Source organism: Lissotriton vulgaris, unplaced genomic scaffold, assembly GCF_964263255.1.
Source record: "Lissotriton vulgaris unplaced genomic scaffold, aLisVul1.2 SCAFFOLD_2376, whole genome shotgun sequence".
Taxonomy (NCBI): Eukaryota; Metazoa; Chordata; class Amphibia; order Caudata; family Salamandridae; genus Lissotriton; species Lissotriton vulgaris.
Genome location: NW_028246622.1, coordinates 282,777 through 301,430, shown reverse-complemented (window position 1 = coordinate 301,430; position 18,654 = coordinate 282,777). Strand labels below are relative to the sequence as shown.

At 48.8% G+C, this 18,654-nt stretch overlaps 4 non-coding genes across 4 annotated transcripts; 1 reads left to right on the top strand and 3 right to left on the bottom strand.

The window, feature by feature from the left end:
* Positions 1-2,633: 2,633 nt before the first annotated feature.
* On the bottom strand, positions 2,634-2,706 carry TRNAV-AAC (transfer RNA valine (anticodon AAC)). The gene has a single exon. It is a non-coding gene; the product is annotated as a tRNA-Val (tRNA).
* A 5,395-nt stretch (positions 2,707-8,101) lies between these two features.
* On the top strand, positions 8,102-8,174 carry TRNAA-AGC (transfer RNA alanine (anticodon AGC)). The gene has a single exon. It is a non-coding gene; the product is annotated as a tRNA-Ala (tRNA).
* Positions 8,175-10,791: 2,617 nt separating this feature from the next.
* TRNAQ-CUG (transfer RNA glutamine (anticodon CUG)) lies at positions 10,792-10,863 on the bottom strand. Its single transcript has one exon. It is a non-coding gene; the product is annotated as a tRNA-Gln (tRNA).
* Positions 10,864-11,586: 723 nt separating this feature from the next.
* TRNAE-UUC (transfer RNA glutamic acid (anticodon UUC)) lies at positions 11,587-11,658 on the bottom strand. The gene has a single exon. It is a non-coding gene; the product is annotated as a tRNA-Glu (tRNA).
* Between the last annotated feature and the right edge of the window lie 6,996 nt (positions 11,659-18,654).

Genomic DNA, 18,654 nt, shown 5'->3' with positions numbered 1-18,654 from the left:
AGTTACTTGCAGCCTTATGTTTTTGTATTTCTTGGTAGAATCAAGTAAATGAATTTTTGTTAAAATATAAATAAAACATTTAAAGAAGTTACAAATGTAAGACTCCATTCTACTTAGCATTTTAAGGCTCATTTTCTTGCATATTTAAAATGCAGAAAATCCTGGCATGAATGTTAGTTCACTGCTCCATTGTTTGGTTCCTGTGAAGTCTTGTCATGTAGTTTTTGACTGAAGCCTTGGAGGGGTCATAAACTGTTTTCCAAGATTTATTTTAGAAAGTCATCTCCTCGAACCAACCGAAGTATTTCAGCCCAGTAGTTGGGGGTTTGTCTGCTTGCACTAGTTGTGCATTTCCATTACATCTCTACAAATGCAGTACTCTGCGCTCACTAGGAGGCAGTGCATTTTCAATTTGACTATTTACAAGACTAATGCTCCTGGCAAAAACAGATAACACAAAGACAATGTCTAATGTTCATAACAGCTTGTTTGCAATGGTTTTTTGTATTTTATGTGATGGTGATCTACAAATAAAATCTAGGGGCATATTATCAAGGGATTTATCTCTGCTTTTTTGGCTTTAAAACCAAAGAAAGCGGAGATAAAATTATCTCCCTATTAGCAACAGGGTGCTAACACGCAAATTCGCATGTTAGCACCCTTTTTCTCTATGCTTCCCCTTGCATCTCTAATGAGATGCAAAGGGGGCGTTCCAGAGAAAAATAATAGGAGAAATGTTATTAAGCGACATTTCTCCTATTATCAAGGATTTCGCTAACCCTGTTAGTGATAAAAAAATAAGCAGCACTAACCGCGGTTAGCACTGCTTTTTTTACACCAGGGGGCATATTACCAACAACTAGCGATCATTTTTGTCTCTAACTTGTTTAGAGACAAAAATTATCGCCGCACATCGGCGATTTTTATCGCAGATAAACCTTGCTATTAGCAAGGTTTATCGCAAACGCGATAAAAAACGGCCGCAATGCATGAATATCGCTGAAAAGTCAGCGATATTCATGCATTATCGAGTAAATGCTCTTAGCCATGTTATCCACCTCCCATTGGATAACATGGCTAAGAACTGCTCAGGGCAGGTGTTAGCTTTTGGAGATATTCGCGCTTAGCGCGAATATCTCCAAAAGTTGGTAATAGGAGATAGCGATGTTAGGGACTGTTTCCAGACGCTAACATCTTGGCACGCCCACTTTGCATGTCATTAGTGATAAATATCACTGACATGCAAAGCGGGGCCCAAGATGGTCGCTGTCTCCTATTAGCTGTCACTAACTGGTGTTAGCGACAGCTAGGTAATAGGGAGATAATTTTATCTCCGCTTTCTTGGCTTTTAAAGCCAAAAAAGCGGAGATAAACCCCCTTGATAATATGCCCCCTGGTATTTTCCTGACTTAGCCATGATATCCTATGGAAGGTGGATATCATGGCTAAGTTTGTGAGCCCCTATTGTCAACCTAACGCCAAACTTTGAGAGATTATCGTTGGTTTTCCAGAGATAATCTCTCAATTGGCAGTTAGCGCGAGGATTTTTATCACTACTGAGATAAACCTTGCTAATAGCAAGTTATCTCTGCGATAATTTCCGGCGATGCTTAGCGTTAAAAAAGTCGTTGCTAAGCATCGTTAGCGGTAAATATCGCTAAACGTTGGTAATATGCCCCGTAGTATTTTCAGAAAAAAAAAAAAAAGAATGGGAGCCGGTTTATGAAAACAGACTGGTGGCGCCTGGAACTCTTACAGTGAGAGTCCAGGCGCTGGCTTCAGGGGGGCTGGAGTGTGCAGTGTTTGTTAAGGGAGGTTGAAATCCCACATGGACCAAGGCTAGAAAGCGCTCCTGAGATAACATGCACACATGACTAGTATTTACATAATCAAGAACTTTGGTAGCACATCAAGCGTCCATGAAGCCCGGATAGCTCAGTCGGTAGAGCATCAGACTTTTAATCTGAGGGTCTAGGGTTCAAGTCCCTATTCGGGCGGAAAAGATTTTTTTTCTGGTATTCAGCAGATTTGAAATGGAGGTTTTTAACAGGAAATGATTTTGCTTTTTACTCTTTTATTTCGATCGCTCTAACTTTCCTCTGTTGTCATCCGGGTTTCTTAAAACCAGTAGCGATTCCACCTGTTATAGAAGTTTCCACTTACATTTGAATCAATCGCTGTTTTCTGCCCACGCGGCCAACTGTGACGTCTAAAATTCTGCATTTAATACATTTATGGTCTCAGTGATTGGAAACGAACTCCAAAGCCCTCTGATTCAAGCAAACTTCTAATTTATACCAAACCCACCCGTCCTGCCAGTGCTGCCAGGGGGCCGGGTCGAGCTTTGACACCAGTTTATATTGTATTACCCTTAGTTACAACGATTGTCCGCCCGCTTTTCGTTGACACTCCTGCCTGTGAGTGATGGATGGCAGCGGCTGTCCTGCTGTCTGTCTGTAAAGGGAAGACAGAGTCCGAGTCTGTCTTTGAAGCAGCTGAATGTACAAGGACATTGGAAAGGAAAGGGCGTCGAACACGGGGGTCTCACGTTTTCAGCCCTAGATTGAATCAGAAAAGGAAAATAATAAAAAAATGAACTTTTGTGAGTTGCATTTTTGAAGAGAAAAAAAAAGTGTTTCCGCCCGGTCTCGAACCGGGGACCTTTCGCGTGTTAGGCGAACGTGATAACCACTACACTACGGAAACCCATGGGGGATACCGTGGGGCTCCTTTAGTTGCAATGAGCAGAGAGCGCTGGAGGCAGCTGGACAGCAGCGGTGGTATGGAGGCTTTTCTGCCGTTCTCTCTCTGAATGCAAAGTACTCAATGCTGCACAAGCATCGCCTCTCACTGAATACACAGCACTCAATGCTGCACAAGCATCGCCTCTCACTGAATGCACAGTACTCAATGCTGCACATGCATCGTCTCTCACTGAATGCACAGTGCTCAATGCTGCACAAGCATTGCCTCTCACTGAATGCACAGTACTCAATGCTGCACAAGCATCGCCTCTCACTGAATGCACAGTACTCAATGCTGCACAAGCATCGCCTCTCACTGAATGCACAGTACTCAATGCTGCACACGCATCGTATCTCTCACTGAATGCACAGTACTCAATGCTGCACAAGCATCGTCTCTCACTGAATGCACAGTACTCAATGCTGCACAAGCATCGCCTCTCACTGAATGCACAGTACTCAATGCTGCACAAGCATCGCCTCTCACTGAATGCACAGTACTCAATGCTGCACAAGCATCGTCTCTCACTGAATGCACAGTACTCAATGCTGCACAAGCATCGCCTCTCACTGAATGCACAGTACTCAATGCTGCACAAGCATCGTATCTCACTGAATGCACAGTACTCAATGCTGCACAAGCATCGCCTCTCACTGAATGCACAGTACTCAATGCTGCACAAGCATCGTATCTTACTGAATGCACAGTACTCAATGCAGAACAGCATCGCCTCTCACTGAATGCACAGTACTCAATGGTGCACAAGCATTGCCTCTCTCTGAATGCACAGTACTCAATGCTGCACAAGCATCGCCTCTCACTAAATGCACAGTACTCAATGCTGCACAAGCATCGTCTCTCACTAAATGCACAGTACTCAATGCTGCACAAGCATCGCCTCTCACTGAATGCACAGTACTCAATGCTGCACAAGCATCGTCTCTCACTGAATGCACAGTACTCAATGGTGCCCAAGCATCGCCTCTCACTGAATGCACAGTACTCAATGTTGCACAAGCATCGCCTCTCACTGAATGCTCATCACCGTGGGCTGCATGAGTAAGAGATCTCTCACTCAATGCACATTTCACTGATCGCTGCACAGGTAAACAGACTCTCACTGACTGCATGTCACTGAAATCATCAGCAATGAAAAGGGTAAGATGGACGCCTAGGGAGGACCTCTTAGAGAAAAGATCCAGACCTGCAACCCAAAGGATGGTGTGTGTATCCACGTTTGGCCCCCATACCAACCAACTCCAAAAAACCATCAGGAAGTGTTGGCACTTGGTGGAGGAAGTGCTTCCAGATGTGGGAGTACCGTTGTTCTCTCTCAAGAAGAACCGGTGCATCGGCCAGATGATTACCTCGACACGGCCCCCTGCGAAAAGAGACACTCAAAGTACCATTTTCGGGTCCTATCCCGTTAAGGGGCACCGTAAATGTGGTACTTGCACAGTTTGTGATCTTACGATGGAGGGCTCCCTCTTCACAGATGGCAATAAATTTTGGAAACACGACGAACACACTAATTGCAAAACCAAAAACACAGTGTACGCCATTCAATGCCCTTGTAAAAAGGTGTACATTGGGAAGACAACTCAGGAGGTTCGTCAACGAATCATCCAACACCGATCGAGAATAAACAATAAGATTCTAACAGCTCCTCTAGTTTCCCACTTCATACAACACAAACATTCAGCCAATGATATAAGATGGACTGTGCTTGCTGTCATCAGAGGTGGCAGTGTGGACCCGGATGCACGCCTCTCTCAAAAACAGGCATACCTCATATTGAAATTTGATACCTCAAACTCTGGCCTCAATGAAATGTCTGAACTCTGTAACAATGTCATTGACATGGCTTGGTAGTTCGGACTGGACTGTTTCCATGAGGCACAGGGTCAGAGCTGATTTGCATATAGCGCAATTTTCACCCCAAGTGGGCTGGGTATGCTCAGACGTGAGTCCCAGGCTCTCCACACCACTGGAGTCAAGCTACCCAGGCTGATGAAGGCTGATAGCCAGAAACCGGTCCTTGGATGCTTGATTCCGGTCTGGGAAAGACATGGCTTGGTAGTTCGGACTGGCCTGTTCCCATGAGGCACAGGGTCAGAGTTGATTTGCATATAGCCAGTGTCTAACCCAGGGTGGTGTGGAGTGCAAAAAAACGATGGATTTAGGCCCAGATCCTTGTACTGGGGTGAATGTATGACATTGTTCTACATTCTGTCCATCAACTGTGTTTTTTGCGTTAGTTTGGAAAGCACAGTAATGCGACATATTTACAAGAATATGTCGCATCTCTGTGCTTCCCCTGCGCTGGCGCACCTACTGCAGCCATGCGCCGGCGCAGGCGTCCCTGCGCCATGGTGCAGGATGCCTGCGTCGTGGGGAGATTGTTTTTGTGCAGGAAGCGGCCTCTTCCTGCACAAAAACAATCACAAGAGGGTTTTCCCTCTTTCAACGCGTGCTGTAGAATGCAGCTCGGATTGAAAGAGGAGAAAACGAGGAGAAATTAAATCATTTCTCCTGGTTGCGCCTCGCTCTGCCACCTCTAGGGTGGCGTAGCATTCACACGCATCTCCAGATTCGGGTATTCTCGTAAATCTGGATATGGGTGTTGCGTGGGGACACCCATAGCAGCACCCATGGAACGCCCCTTCCACGCACAGTGCTGCACGTGAAGCAGTGATATTTACAAGGAGAGGAAAAGTCACGCAGGGGGGCTTTTCCTCTCCTTGATAATAAGCCCCTCAGTGTGATGACTGCCCAACTGTTATTACATAATTGGTGCATGGGGTTGATTGCAGCAGAACGCTCAATGAACGCCCCTATCTACAGGAAACGACATGCGCCAGCCTTATGTGCCAGACGCCTCTATAGCAGCGGGTTCAAGGATTCCAATGAGATTATCTCAGATTTTGCCAGTTCTTCTGACAATTTACAGAAATATTAATAAAACGCGGCCCTGCCGTATTGTGCACAGAAAACCCTTAAAAAGCAACACCCCGCAGAGGCGAGTTTAAAGTGCACTGCAGACAAGTGAGGTAAACTGGAAGTAAATGTGATGCGTGGCGAAGACCACCCGTTCTGCCACTCGTGGGCACAACAGAGTCACTTCGATGAATGCCAAACTCCTACGACGTAACTGGGGCATGGGGCTGGGGTCTACATTGAACCCATGCATAGGGTGACCAACCGTCCGTAAATTTCACAGACAGTCCGTAATTTCGGCCGTCTGTCCGTTGTCCGTGAAGGATCCTTTAACGGACGCCATTTGTCCGTAATTTTAACCCCGGGCACCGGTCGCACTACCCTACAGCCGGCACAGCTTCCACCCACCTCCCTTCTTGACTCTGTTCCAAAGCTCAGATATCCAGCAGCATTGGAGAGGCAAAGCGGGATGGCAACCCTCACACCTTCAGCCCTTGATGACCCGTTAAGAGGTGCTTGAAGGTGACTGAGAGGGAGGGGCTGCAACTTCAGGAGCAGGGGCATCTATTCAGATGCAAACAGCCCTGAATGTGCCATGTCTCTGCGATTTAGGAGGGCTTCACACATTTCCTTACAGCCCAGGGCCCCAAACATCCTAGCACCGGCCCTGATTACACGATGGCGCAGCACTGGTTCTCTTCACAGAGCTTAATTAAATATTGTCACTACATTGTGAACAAACCTCGGTTCTTCAAACATGCAGTCTTAATGTAATAAAATAAAGAAATGGCACAATCGCACCCAGACTGATTAACAAAGTATGGAGGACAATCAGTCTCCTGGAGTATCTCCTGTAAGTACTGTACATCACAGTGGGGGATGGCAAAACTAACATTTTGGAAAGAGCCCTACCCCACCCTGGAAGAGACCAAGATTATACTAGAATACTGCATGTCCACCCTGGTGGATCCTGTTCCCCCTCCTGTGATGGCTCCTTCCCCGCCCCAGTGATGGCTTCCCCCAATCCCCCCCCCCTCCCGCCACCTGTGATGGCTCCTGTCCCCCCCTGTGGTGGATCCTGTCTCTGCCCTGGGTGGCTTCTATCCCGGTCCTGGAATGGCTCATGCAGTGAGGGTGAAGTTCTTGAGGGGCCTCATGTCAAAAAGGCTCGGCTCAAAATTAATATGAAAAGGTGGGCGAGTGAGTAAGTGAAGGGATTGGTGGATGGCTGGATGAATTAGTGAAAGGGTGAATGGATGAATGAAAGATTGAATAGATGGATAATGAGAGAGGATGGATGGATTGATGAGTGAGTGGAAGGAGGGAAGAGAGAAAAGGGAAATAGCTGGATGTATGGGTGGAAGGGTAGCTGGATGGGTAAAAGGGTGGATGGGTGAGTGAAAGCATGGATGAGTGAAAAGGTGGATGATGAGTGAGTGGGTGGATGGATGAGTGACATGATGGATGGGTTGATGAATTGATAAATGCAAGGGTGAATGGATGGACAAATGAGTGAAAGGGTGGATGCACGGATGGATGAGTGAGTGAAAGGGAGGGTAGATGGACAAAGGGATAAATAGATAAGTGAAGGAGTGAAAGGATAAATGGATGAGAGAAAGGATGGATGAGTGATAGGGTCAATGGATGGATTCATGAGTGGATTAGTAGATGGATGAGTGGGTGGATGGATGGAAGGAAGGATGGCTAAGTGAAAGGGTTGATGGAGAGAGAAAGGGAGGATGGATGGATGACTAAAAGGGTGAATGGGTGGAAGGGTGAGTGGATGGATGAGTAAGTGAAAGGATGGCTAGATGGGTGAAAGGGTAAATGGCTGGATGGATGAGTGAATGGATGGATGGGTGGAAGAGTGGATGGATGAATGTACAGATGGATAGGGTGAAAGCGTGGATGGATGGATAATGGATGGATGAGTGAAAGGGTGGATGGAGGGATGGATGAGTGAAATGATAGATGGAAGGATGCATGATGGATAGGTTTGCAAATTGTTGAATATGTTTGGATATGGCTGGGCTTACTTCTATACTATTGCGCGACCTCTGGTGTGTCTGTAAAACGTATCCAATTGTCCTGAATTTGTGTCCTGAATTTCGAACCTTTGTCTTGAATTTTTACTCTCACCGTCCTGAATTTGCACCAATGCCAGTTGGTCACCCTACCCATACACAAGCACACGACATGCACGAGCGCACGACATGCACGAGCACACGACATGCACGAGCACACGACATGCGCGAACTGTGTCAGACGCGTCATTGTCAACAGATTGCTCAACTGGGAATCACAGAGCAAACCTCTGTCCAGTGGCTACTTTCAGGAAGGGAAATATAATTTAAAACGAAAAAGAACAAGCGCGAAGAATGCGGCATCAATCCCGCTACCTCCCGCGTGCCATGCGGAAGGGGAATTAGCTCAGATGGTAGAGCGCTCGCTTAGCATGCGAGAGGTAGCGGGATCGATGCCCGCATTCTCCAGCCTTATGCCTTTTACTCATTTATTGGTTTTTCAGAGAGTGTCATGGGATTAAGTGCTCATTTAGTTGCTATTATTAAAAAAAGAAACTTCTCGTGCAATTCTATAGGTTAAATTTGCTAAAACCAACCGTCGGTGTTAGGAAAATGGTTCATTTGGTCATGTTAAACGTAGTGTGTAAAGAGGAGAAAAGTTTATGTGGACCGGTATGGGCTTCTCATGGAGTCAAACCCGGAGGTAGCGGGGCCTGTGCTGTCACCAACTGAGTTATCTTCCAAATAATCAGAAGGTGCCGCAGCGAGGAAACTGGACCCTGCCTGAGGATAGAGCTGGACCACTATGGGCCCTGCAAGCTGATGGATTGCAGGAATCCACAGTAAGGGCAGTTCCTGCAGGCCCCTGGCCCCCCAGGGACTGCAGCTGATGCCCACCTCTGTTAAATGAAGGGGGGACAAGACGTCTCCTCCCGAACCCGCGAGACACCTGCTCCCCTGTTGTGTGTATGGAGGAGAGTGGAGACACCTGTTCCCCTGTTGTGTGTATGGAGGTGAGTGGAGACACCTGCTCCCCTGTTGTGTGTATGGAGGTGAGTGGAGACACCTGCACCCCTGTTGCGTGCATGGAGGTGAGTGGAGTCACCTGCTCCTCTGTTGTGTATATGGGGGTGAGTGGAGACACCTGCTACCCTGTTGTGTGTATGGAGGTGAGTGGAGACACGTGCGCCCCTGTTGTGTGTATCGAGGTGAGTGGAGACAACTGCTCCCCTGTTGTGTGTATGGAGGTGAGTGGAGACAACTGCTCCCCTGGTGTGTGTATGGAGGTGAGTGGAGACACGTGCGCCCCTGTTGGGTGTATGGAGGTGAGTGGAGACCCCTGCTCCTCTGTTGCGTGCATGGAGGTGAGTGGAGACACCTGCTCCCCTGGTGTGTGTATGGAGGTGAGTGGAGACACCTGTTCCCCTGGTGTGTGCATGGAGGTGAGTGGAGACACCTGCTCCCCTGTTGTGTGTATGGAGGTGAGTGGAGACACCTGCGCCCCTGTTGTCTGTATGGAGGTGAGTGGAGACCCCTGCTCCTCTGTTGCGTGCATGGAGGTGAGTGGAGACACCTGCTCCCCTGGTGTGTGTTTGGAGGTGAGTGGACACACGTGCGCACCTGTTGTGTGTATGGAGGTGAGTGAAGACACCTGCTCCCCTGGTGTGTGCATGGAGGTGAGTGGAGACACCTGCGCCCCTGGTGTGTGTATGGAGGTGAGTGGAGACACCTGCTCCCCTGGTGTGTGCATGGAGGTGAGTGGAGACACCTGCTCCCCTGTTGTGTGTATGGAGGTGAGTGGAGACACCTGCTCCCCTGTTGTGTGCATGGAGGTGAGTGGAGACACCTGCTCCCCTGTTGTGTGCATGGAGGTGAGTGGAGACTCTCGCTCCCCTGTTCTGTGTATGGAGGTGAGTGGAGACACCTGCTCCCCTGTTGTGTATATGGGGGTGAGTGGAGACACCTGCTCCCCTGTTGTGTGTATGGAGGTGAGTGGAGACACCTGCTCCCCTGTTGTGTGTATTGAGGTGAGTGGAGACATGTGCGCACCTGTTGTGTGTATGGAGGTGAGTGGAGACACCTGCTCCCCTGTTGTCTGTATGGAGGTGAGTGGACACACGTGCGCCCCTGTTGTGTGTATGGAGGTGAGTGGAGACACCTGCTCCCCTGTTGCGTGCATGGAGGTGAGTGGAGTCACCTGCTCCCCTGTTGTGTGCATGGAGGTGAGTGGAGACACCTGTGCCCCTGTTGTGTGTATGGAGGTGAGTGGCCTGTGTCCTGTCATGGGGAGAGCAGGCGCTGAGTGCCTTTAACAAGGGCATGGTTCTCAAGTCACGGGGCCTCACCACGACTTCAATCTACAGCAGATGGAACAAGGTACTGTAAGGGCACACATCTTAAACAAGCATTGGAATAGCCAATAGGTCTCGCTTTTGGGATATTTAGTTATGCAGCACAATATATTTGGTACAACATCAACTGTTGCATGGCAAAACACTTTTAAGGTCCCGTAGGCGAGATCTATTGGCTATGCCAATGCTTGATTTTTTGTTGTTGCTGTTAGCGTAAACTCGGCCCACTGCCATTAGATCGCTTTAGGCAACAAACAGATTATATTTCACATTTTTGCCCAACAGTTTTGGTGGAATTGTCATCACCCTTCATAAAGTGCAGAAATAAAACAAAAAGCATTTTTAATTTGTATCATTTAACACTTTATTAAAGCCTTTCATTTACACCCTGCTGTCCCGTCTGTGTGTCTCCTTGTAAATTATCCGGTGTGAAGGGCGCTGGAGTCAGGTCCACACTGTGTGTGTGACTGTTGTGCAGCCACAGGAGAAAGGTGTCCACACAGGCACAGGAATGATAAAACACCTGTGTTGCCCAGCACCGCCTAAAGAGAATGTATGGATGTCCACAGAGACCAGGAGGAGAATGAAAACAGGAAGGGAGGGGTGTGTTAGAAATACAAATGCCCCACTACTCTAGACCCAGAATAATTGGAAGCAAATAACAAATACAAATGGCGCCCTGCTCAATACCTAGAATAATATAAAACAAATGAAGTGAATAATAATAGCTTCTCAGGTTCCACCGAGATTTGAACTCGGATCGCTGGATTCAGAGTCCAGAGTGCTAACCATTACACCATGGAACCGACTGATTGGAACCCATGTCACTTTTCAGTCAGATGCTCACTTTCTATTGGTCAACAGTGTCTGTTAAACGTCCAATCAAAGAAGTCTATTTCTCAATTAAATCCTTAAAACACCGCACACGAAACTTTGATTTAACCAACAGATGGAAAATGACACATTGATGCTTCAAACTGTCCTTTGGGGCAGCGCTTTAACTTACTCTTAAAGTTGGTGTAGTGCCGAGAAACGGCGCACACAGGAGCTGCCCCCACAGAGGAGAGAAAACAGGACCTTCCTAAATCCTCATCTCCTATAAATCAACACAGCGGGTTATTAATGTCACAACACAGACTCTAAAAGCGCCTCTTCATAGCACGGGCGGAGCAGGAAAGAAACGAGCATTTCACACGGTGAGAGCACAGGAAACGGGTGCCTACGTTTTATGCCACGCGCAATTTATATATAATCTGTACTCTTCGATGTGTGATAAAAGGCAAACATCGAACAGCCCTTCATAGTATCGATCTGTGGCTTTTTTCACTCCAGTTCTTTAATACTACAGCAGCTGTGCAGCAAGGGCTGGGGGGGCGGGAACAGGAGCCGAGGGGTCGGGGTGAACCACAAAGGGCTTTAGACTGATGGCAGCGAAGAGAAGGATGTGAGAGTTATTAAGACTTCCAGAGACATATTGGTTCGGATGGAATAAAATACTTTTATAATGTAGCAATAGCAAAAAACTGTACTTCCCATACCGGGAGTCGAACCCGGGCCGCCTGGGTGAAAACCAGGAATCCTAACCGCTAGACCATATGGGAGGCTGTTTCACATTGAGCAGCTCAGTTTTTGTGAGAAGTGTCTGTCCTTTTAGACTCCCATCTGTATTCTTGAAGTTACACTGCCACCCTTAGGGTCTGACCATCAATGGGGTCACAGAGCCCCCCACCCCTGACAAACCAGAAGGAATGAGAGGTCATGATTTGTGCCAGAACCTGCTCATGTCTCATCATTCACAACCCTGGACCTTCTCGAGACACTGAGCCCAGGAGCTGAGGACAGCAGCAGCCCCCGCATTGCCCCCCTCACCCCCTGGAGCCAGACAAAGCCACGCCCCTCTCCCCAGGACCCCCCTTCACTCCTGTGTCTCCTCACCGGGCTGAGGGCCCCACAGACCCCTCTCCTGTTACCGTCCACCTGCTTCCTTGATCCACCCCCTCACCTGTCACAGGCCCCAGGCTCCCTCCAGGGGGCTCCAGTTACACCCCCCTCTCCCCCTCCTATCAGCCCCGCCCCCAGTCCTGACACTCGATTGGTTCACACCGAGGAGGGAGGACCAGCTCAGGTGCGCCCTGGCTTCTTCCCAGGTATCTTCAGATGCTCAGGGTGACCGCCAGGGGGCAGCACCGCCACAGCACTCACAGCCCACAGGGCCCTGGAGCAGCAACGGGGCATCAGCAGCCTTGACAGGGGCAGACCCTGAATAAACCCGCACAGCATTCTGGGAGAGCGGGGGTGTAGGAGAGTAGGGTCTGCTATCCTATGGTCACCCCAATTTTTGCTTTTTGCTTCACTGGTTTTCGACTTACTGAGGCTGTGGGCCTGCTAATCAGACCCCCAGCCTGCTGTTCTCTCTCTAAATTTATAATACATGTGCTATAGGTACAGGCCACAATTGGAAATGGACTCCTTGTCAGCCCCTGTACTGTGCACTATAGGTGCTCAGGGCATAGGTGCCACCAAGGCCTACCAGGGGCTGAAGCATAGCTTTTGCCACCCCTGGCTGGTTCTTAAATTGACACAACTGGCTGATCACTCAGCTGGGGCAAGTGGGTGTAATCACCCCTTGCTTAGATATAGTATACCTATATCTAAACCTATATCTGGACACATCTATAGCCTGTAAGCCACTCCTATGAAAGGCCTCATCAATCCTGGAGGCAGAGTGCGTGGTTTTATGTGAGATGGAGCTCTGGCATGAGCTGAGCCTGTCTGCAGCTGTCGGGAACAACTCCCTAAGCTGATCCGGGATAATGCCATACCATATACTCTTAAGCGCCTTATAATCCTCGCGGTTATATAGCAACTTTGGTTTGGCTTTATCAAAACATGTCGTGTAAGGTGTCATACGAATTGGAATACTACCCCCTCGCCAGTTCTGGCGACGGGGGTAGCATTCCACCCTTCTAGAGGGATAAGACATGTTACTTTACTGAAACGCGGTTGATTTAAAATGAGCCTCAGATCCACAAAATGGATGCCTCTGCCACAGACACGGGTCTGGCCTCCTGCTGCTGACCGAAACTCAGCATATGGTGGCCTGGACAAAGAGTTTCCTGTCGCAGGGCGGTGTCAAACCACCCCAGACAGGAGATAGTGGATTGTAGTAGGGAGGTTTCAAAGAAACCAGACACTGCCTGGGGAGCACAAGGCTGCCCCTTGCATAATCCGGCCAAACCGGTTCTGGGGCCTCCCAGCCCCTGTCCCAGCGCGGCCTGGATCAAAGGAAAGGGGTGTAACCACCCCCTTCCTGGGTCCCACCCATAGGAGGGGACCTAGCAGGATGTCCAGCCCACCAGATTCGAATAAGAGTGGGAGCAGTGCCAATGCAACTCAGATCATCCTGAAGAAACATAAGAAACGAATTCTGGACCCTTCGACTTTCTACTCAACATAGAAGACGGAAGAATCTTCCTTGTGGTCAAGGAGTGACCACCCTGTGCAAACAGGTACCAACCAGCCCTCGACCCTTGCTTTGTTGCAGTTCCCGCCGGAACTCGAGCGACAGAGATCGACGAGATCAAGCTTGCCTGCCTTCTCCCTGCCTGATCCACAGTCCCTGCAGAGCTGAGACCAGTGGAGGCGACCGGAAGCGTGGGGCACGCCATCTTGAAAAGGCCACGAGACGCTGACCGTGCAGCCCACGAGTGATCCTCGAAGCTGTGCACCGGGGTTTGAGAAGCCCCCACCCCGAGCTACACTTGCACCAAAGCTACCCCCTCCACACTCGACGAGTGCTGCGTGGGGCCCTTCTGCTTGTTTTGGCTCGACGCGTTGGCCCGGTCACTTGCCAGCTGGCTTGTGGCCCCTGTGCCAACGAAACTTTGAATACGACTTGCTTTTCTGGTTGCTCCAAATCTGCACCAGCTCCTGTAAAAAGGAGCCCCCACTCTGACCCTCCTGGTTCGAGTGATAAGCAATCTCCCGGTTCTGCGTGGATTGCTTTTGCCAAGTGCTGTTTGCTGCAATCTTGAAGCCGACGGTGCTGACGGCGAGAGCCTACGTGGGACAGATCGTGACCTGCTCCTGGACGTCGCAGATGCCCCAGAGCCCACGTGACAGCGGAGAGAAGCCTATCGACAACCACCTGATTGCGCCCAACATTGCCTGGTTCCGTCCTGGTTCCACCCTGGTCACTGCTGAGTGACCCAGACTCTGTCCCCTCTGCTTTCAGGTACTTTCTACTTCGATCCACCCTTGGATCGCACCGGACACTTCTGCTTCACATCGCCTGCAGCTGCAACAGCTTCAAGCACCAAGAGCCTGCGTGTCAAAACCCGACGCCACTTCGACCCTGTGCACCCACGGCCTGTGGGTGAGGTAACATTGCAACGCCGGTGTTCCCACACTGGTACACACCTCTAGGGTCTGTGTCTAAAGTTTTGTTCCTCTAGGTTCAGCGGAAGTATCTTTTAATTCACTTTGTGTAACTTTTACGCACCATTGACATTGCATTGGTGCGAGCCGCACTTTCCGTGCTGCACCCGTCTCCTGTGGGCTACTCCCGACTTCAGCATTGCTAGTCCTGACTGCTCCCAGCGAATCTCTAGGCCCTAGGCCTAACCACTGTTCGATTGGTATCTCTTATACCACTTTTTTAGTATATGGTTTAAGTGGCCACCGGCCCTTATCCAAAATTGTGCAACTTTGTATGTCATACTGTGCTTTTGATTTAACGCTTGTGCCCCTTTCCTCATAAAGAGTACTGGGGAGTAATTTAGAAATAAATACATATATTTTTACAATATATACTTGTGTGGTGTCCTTTCATTTGATTACAGGATTGTATGTGGTAAAACAGCTCGCTTAACACGACCTCTTAAGTTAAGCCTTTAAGGCTGCTTAGTCCATGCTACCTCTAGGATAGCTTGTCTAACAAGGTTGACTTACAACCTGACATCTTTGGGGTTTGTTTGGACTGATACCAAGTGGTTCCAGAATTGGAAACACTACATATCAGGCCAACTTCTCACATTGGTGTGCAGCGGTGCGGATTTGAGCTTGCTGTTTGTTTTACCATTGCAATCTTTACATCAAATTGAAAGATCACATCAAGTACCTCTAGGTACATATAAATCAAAAGCTTAGCATATTAAGTTCTACTGAACTTAGTAGTTGTAGATTAAAGGGATTAGCACACCCTGACTACAACTCACTAGCAAGGTACAGTAGGAAAACACTCAGTGTAGGTAAGTGCATCACTTACACCTCACTAGCAGTCATGTCTGATACAGGTAGAGCCTCAGGCTCTGCTCCTGTAACAGTTGACCCTATAGGGGCAACATCCAGATATGACAACCTTAGCCACAAAGACCTGAGTGCCTTGTGCACAGCCAGGGGGCTAAAAAAGGGCAGAGGCCCTACCATTTCTTCCCTAATAGCTCTCCTAGAAAAGGATGACCTAGATAAGGTGAGTCAGGCTCCCTTAGAATCAGGTGAAGGGATACACTCCCCTGAGAATGAGGATCTTCCAGATGAAGAAGAAGAGGAGGAGGAAGAGGAAGAGGAAGGTTCAGATGTAGAAGAGCCTGAAGATCAGGATCAGAGGGTGACCCAGGTACAGGTTGCCAGGCTTAACCAGGCCAACCTAGACCTACATGGGAATGGAGAGGGCCAGCACCACTCCAGATCTCATAACCAAATTCTCCCAGGTAACAGGAGGGTGAGATCTCAATCAGGGGATTCTCATCTTTCTAGTGCCTCAAGAGAATCTCAAAGAGGGATGACTCCCTCCCAGAGGAAAGAGCATAGGGCCAGAATGAGGGCTGTCCAACTCCAAATAGAGAGGGAAGAGGTAGCCTTGGCTCAAGCTAAACTTGCTTTAGCAAGAGAAAGAAAATTGTGTGGCTTAGATGCCACTGGTGGCAGCAAAGTTCCTAAAGAAAAAGACAGGGCCTATGACAATAGAAACCTGACAAAAATTGTGCCCCCCTACAAGGAAGGGGATGACATCCACAAATGGATGACTGCTCTTGAGAGGGCCTGCATGGTACAGCAGGTCCCTGAGGATCAGTGGGCAGCAATTTTATGGTACTCCTTTTCTGAGAAAGGGAGGGACAGGCTCCTCACTGTTAGACCTGAGGATGCCAAAAACTACTCTGTTCTGAAGAGTGCTCTTATTGAAGGGTTTGGCCTAACCACTGAGCAATACAGGTTGTTGTTCAGAGACACCCAAAAAGCACAGACTCAGGACTGGACTGATTTTGTAGATTGTGCCACTAAGGCTCTGGAGGGTTGGCTGCAGGGAAGTAAAGTTTCAGACTATTAAGGATTGTACAATCTTATGATGAGAGAGCAGATCCTTAATAACTGTCAGAACCAGCTGTTGCATCAATACCTTGTTGACTCTGATTTGACCTCTCCCCAAGAATTGGGAAAGAAGGCAGACAAATGCGTCAGAACAAGGATTAAGCAGAAAAACCAGAACCAAGGTGACCAGAAGAAAACAGACCAGAAGGGTGGGAATCAGAAAGATAAAGAAAAGGACCAGGAGTCTTCAGGCCCCCAAACTAGCAATAAGGAGGGGGGTTCCCAAAATGGAAACAAGAAAAAGAAGAATGATGGCCCAAAGAAACCTTGGTGTAATACCTGCAAATCAGTTTCACACTGGGGTAGTGAATGCACTAAGAAAAATCCAGTCCCCACCACTGCAGCTCCTAAAGCACCTGCACCCCCTAGTACAGTTAGCAGTGGTGGTACACAGCCAAAGGGTTTAGTAGGGCTGACCCTGGGTACTGAGGTGGAATCTGGCCTAGTCAGAATCCCCACACAGGCAGTTCTCCTATATGATGTGGACTTAACTTTGCCCACTGCAGTAAGCCCCAGTAACCTGGGCAAATATAGGCAGACTCCCTTAATCAATGAGAAACTGGCTCAGGCCTACAGGGACACTTGTGCCAGTGTCACTATGGTGACACCTGACTTTGTGGACCCTGGTCAGATTGTACTAGGTGAAAGTTACCTAGTGACCAATGCAAGCAACTCCACTACTTCCCATAGTGTGGCTGTTGTGAACTTCTCCTGGGGAGGGGTAGATGGCCTAAAGAAAGTTGTTGTGAGTGCAGACCTCCCAGTAGACTGTCTGTTAGGCAATGATCTTGAAAGCTCAGTTTGGTCAGAAGTGGAGTACAGGACTCATGCAGAAATGCTAGGGATTTCAGCTCATGTCCTTGCAGTGACAAGGTCTCAGGCTAAGAAGTGCCTTCCTGAACCAGTGGTGGATCTTGAAACAATAGACCAACCACAACCCAAGAGAAGGAGCAAGAGGGTTAAGGCTGTGCCTTCCCACTTGCCCCAGGTTGAGGATCAAGTTTCACAGGAAACTGATTCTGCAGTCCAAGAGGAGACTGTCTCAGAGGAGCTTGAACCTGATCAGGTTGAGTTTCTGGGGACAGGGGGACCCTCAAGGGCAGACCTGGGGCAGGCCCAATTAGATTGCCCTTCACTTGAACCCCTCAGACAGCAAGCTGCTGCTGAGGCTGCAGGGAATGCTCAAGGTACCCATAGAGTGTATTGGGATGAAGGACTCCTTTATTCAGAGGCTAGAGACCCCAAGCCTGGCACAACCATGAGGTTGGTTATACCTTTGAAGTTTAGGGGTTTCCTTCTTACCTTGGCCCATGATATTCCCCTTGCAGGACACTTAGGCCAGAATAAGACTTGGGACAGGCTTGTTCCACACTTTCACTGGCCTCACATGTCAGAAAATGTCAAGGAGTTTTGTCGCTCCTGTGTCACTTGCCAAGCCAGTGGTAAGTCAGGTGGCACAACAAAGGCCCCCCTGATACCACTACCTGTGGTGGGGGTACCCTTTGAAAGAGTTGGAATAGACATTGTGGGTCCCATGGATCCTCAAACAGCATCTGGGCACAGATTTATACTGGTGGTAGTGGATCATGCCACCAGGTACCCAGAGGCAATTCCCCTGAGGACCACCACAGCTCCTGTGGTGGCAAAAGCCCTCATTGCAGTTTTCTCAAGAGTGGGCTTTCCAAAGGAGGTTCTTTCAGACAGAGGTACAAACTTTATGTCTGGATACTTAAAAGCAATGTGGAAAGAGTGTGGAGTAAACTATAAGTTTACCACACCCTACCATCCACAGTGCAATGGGCTTGTTGAAAGGTTCAACAAGACCCTAAAGGGAATGATAAAAGGTTTACCAGAGAAGCTTAGGCGGAAATGGGACATCCTTTTACCCTGCTTGCTCTTTGCTTACAGAGAGGTCCCACAGAAGGGGGTTGGCTACAGCCCTTTTGAACTTTTGTTTGGCCACCCTGTAAGAGGTCCATTGAGTGTGGTGAAGGAAGGATGGGAGTTACCTCTCAAAAAGCCTAAACTAGACATTGTGGACTATGTACTTGGTCTCCGCTCCAGGATGGCTGAATACATGGAGAGAGCATCCAAAAACCTTGAGGCAAGTCAAGAATTACAGAAAGCTTGGCATGACCAAAAGGCTGTTCTGGTTGAGTTCCAGCCAGGGCAGAAGGTGTGGGTGTTGGGCCCAGTGGGGCCAGCAGCTCTCCAGGACAAATGGACTG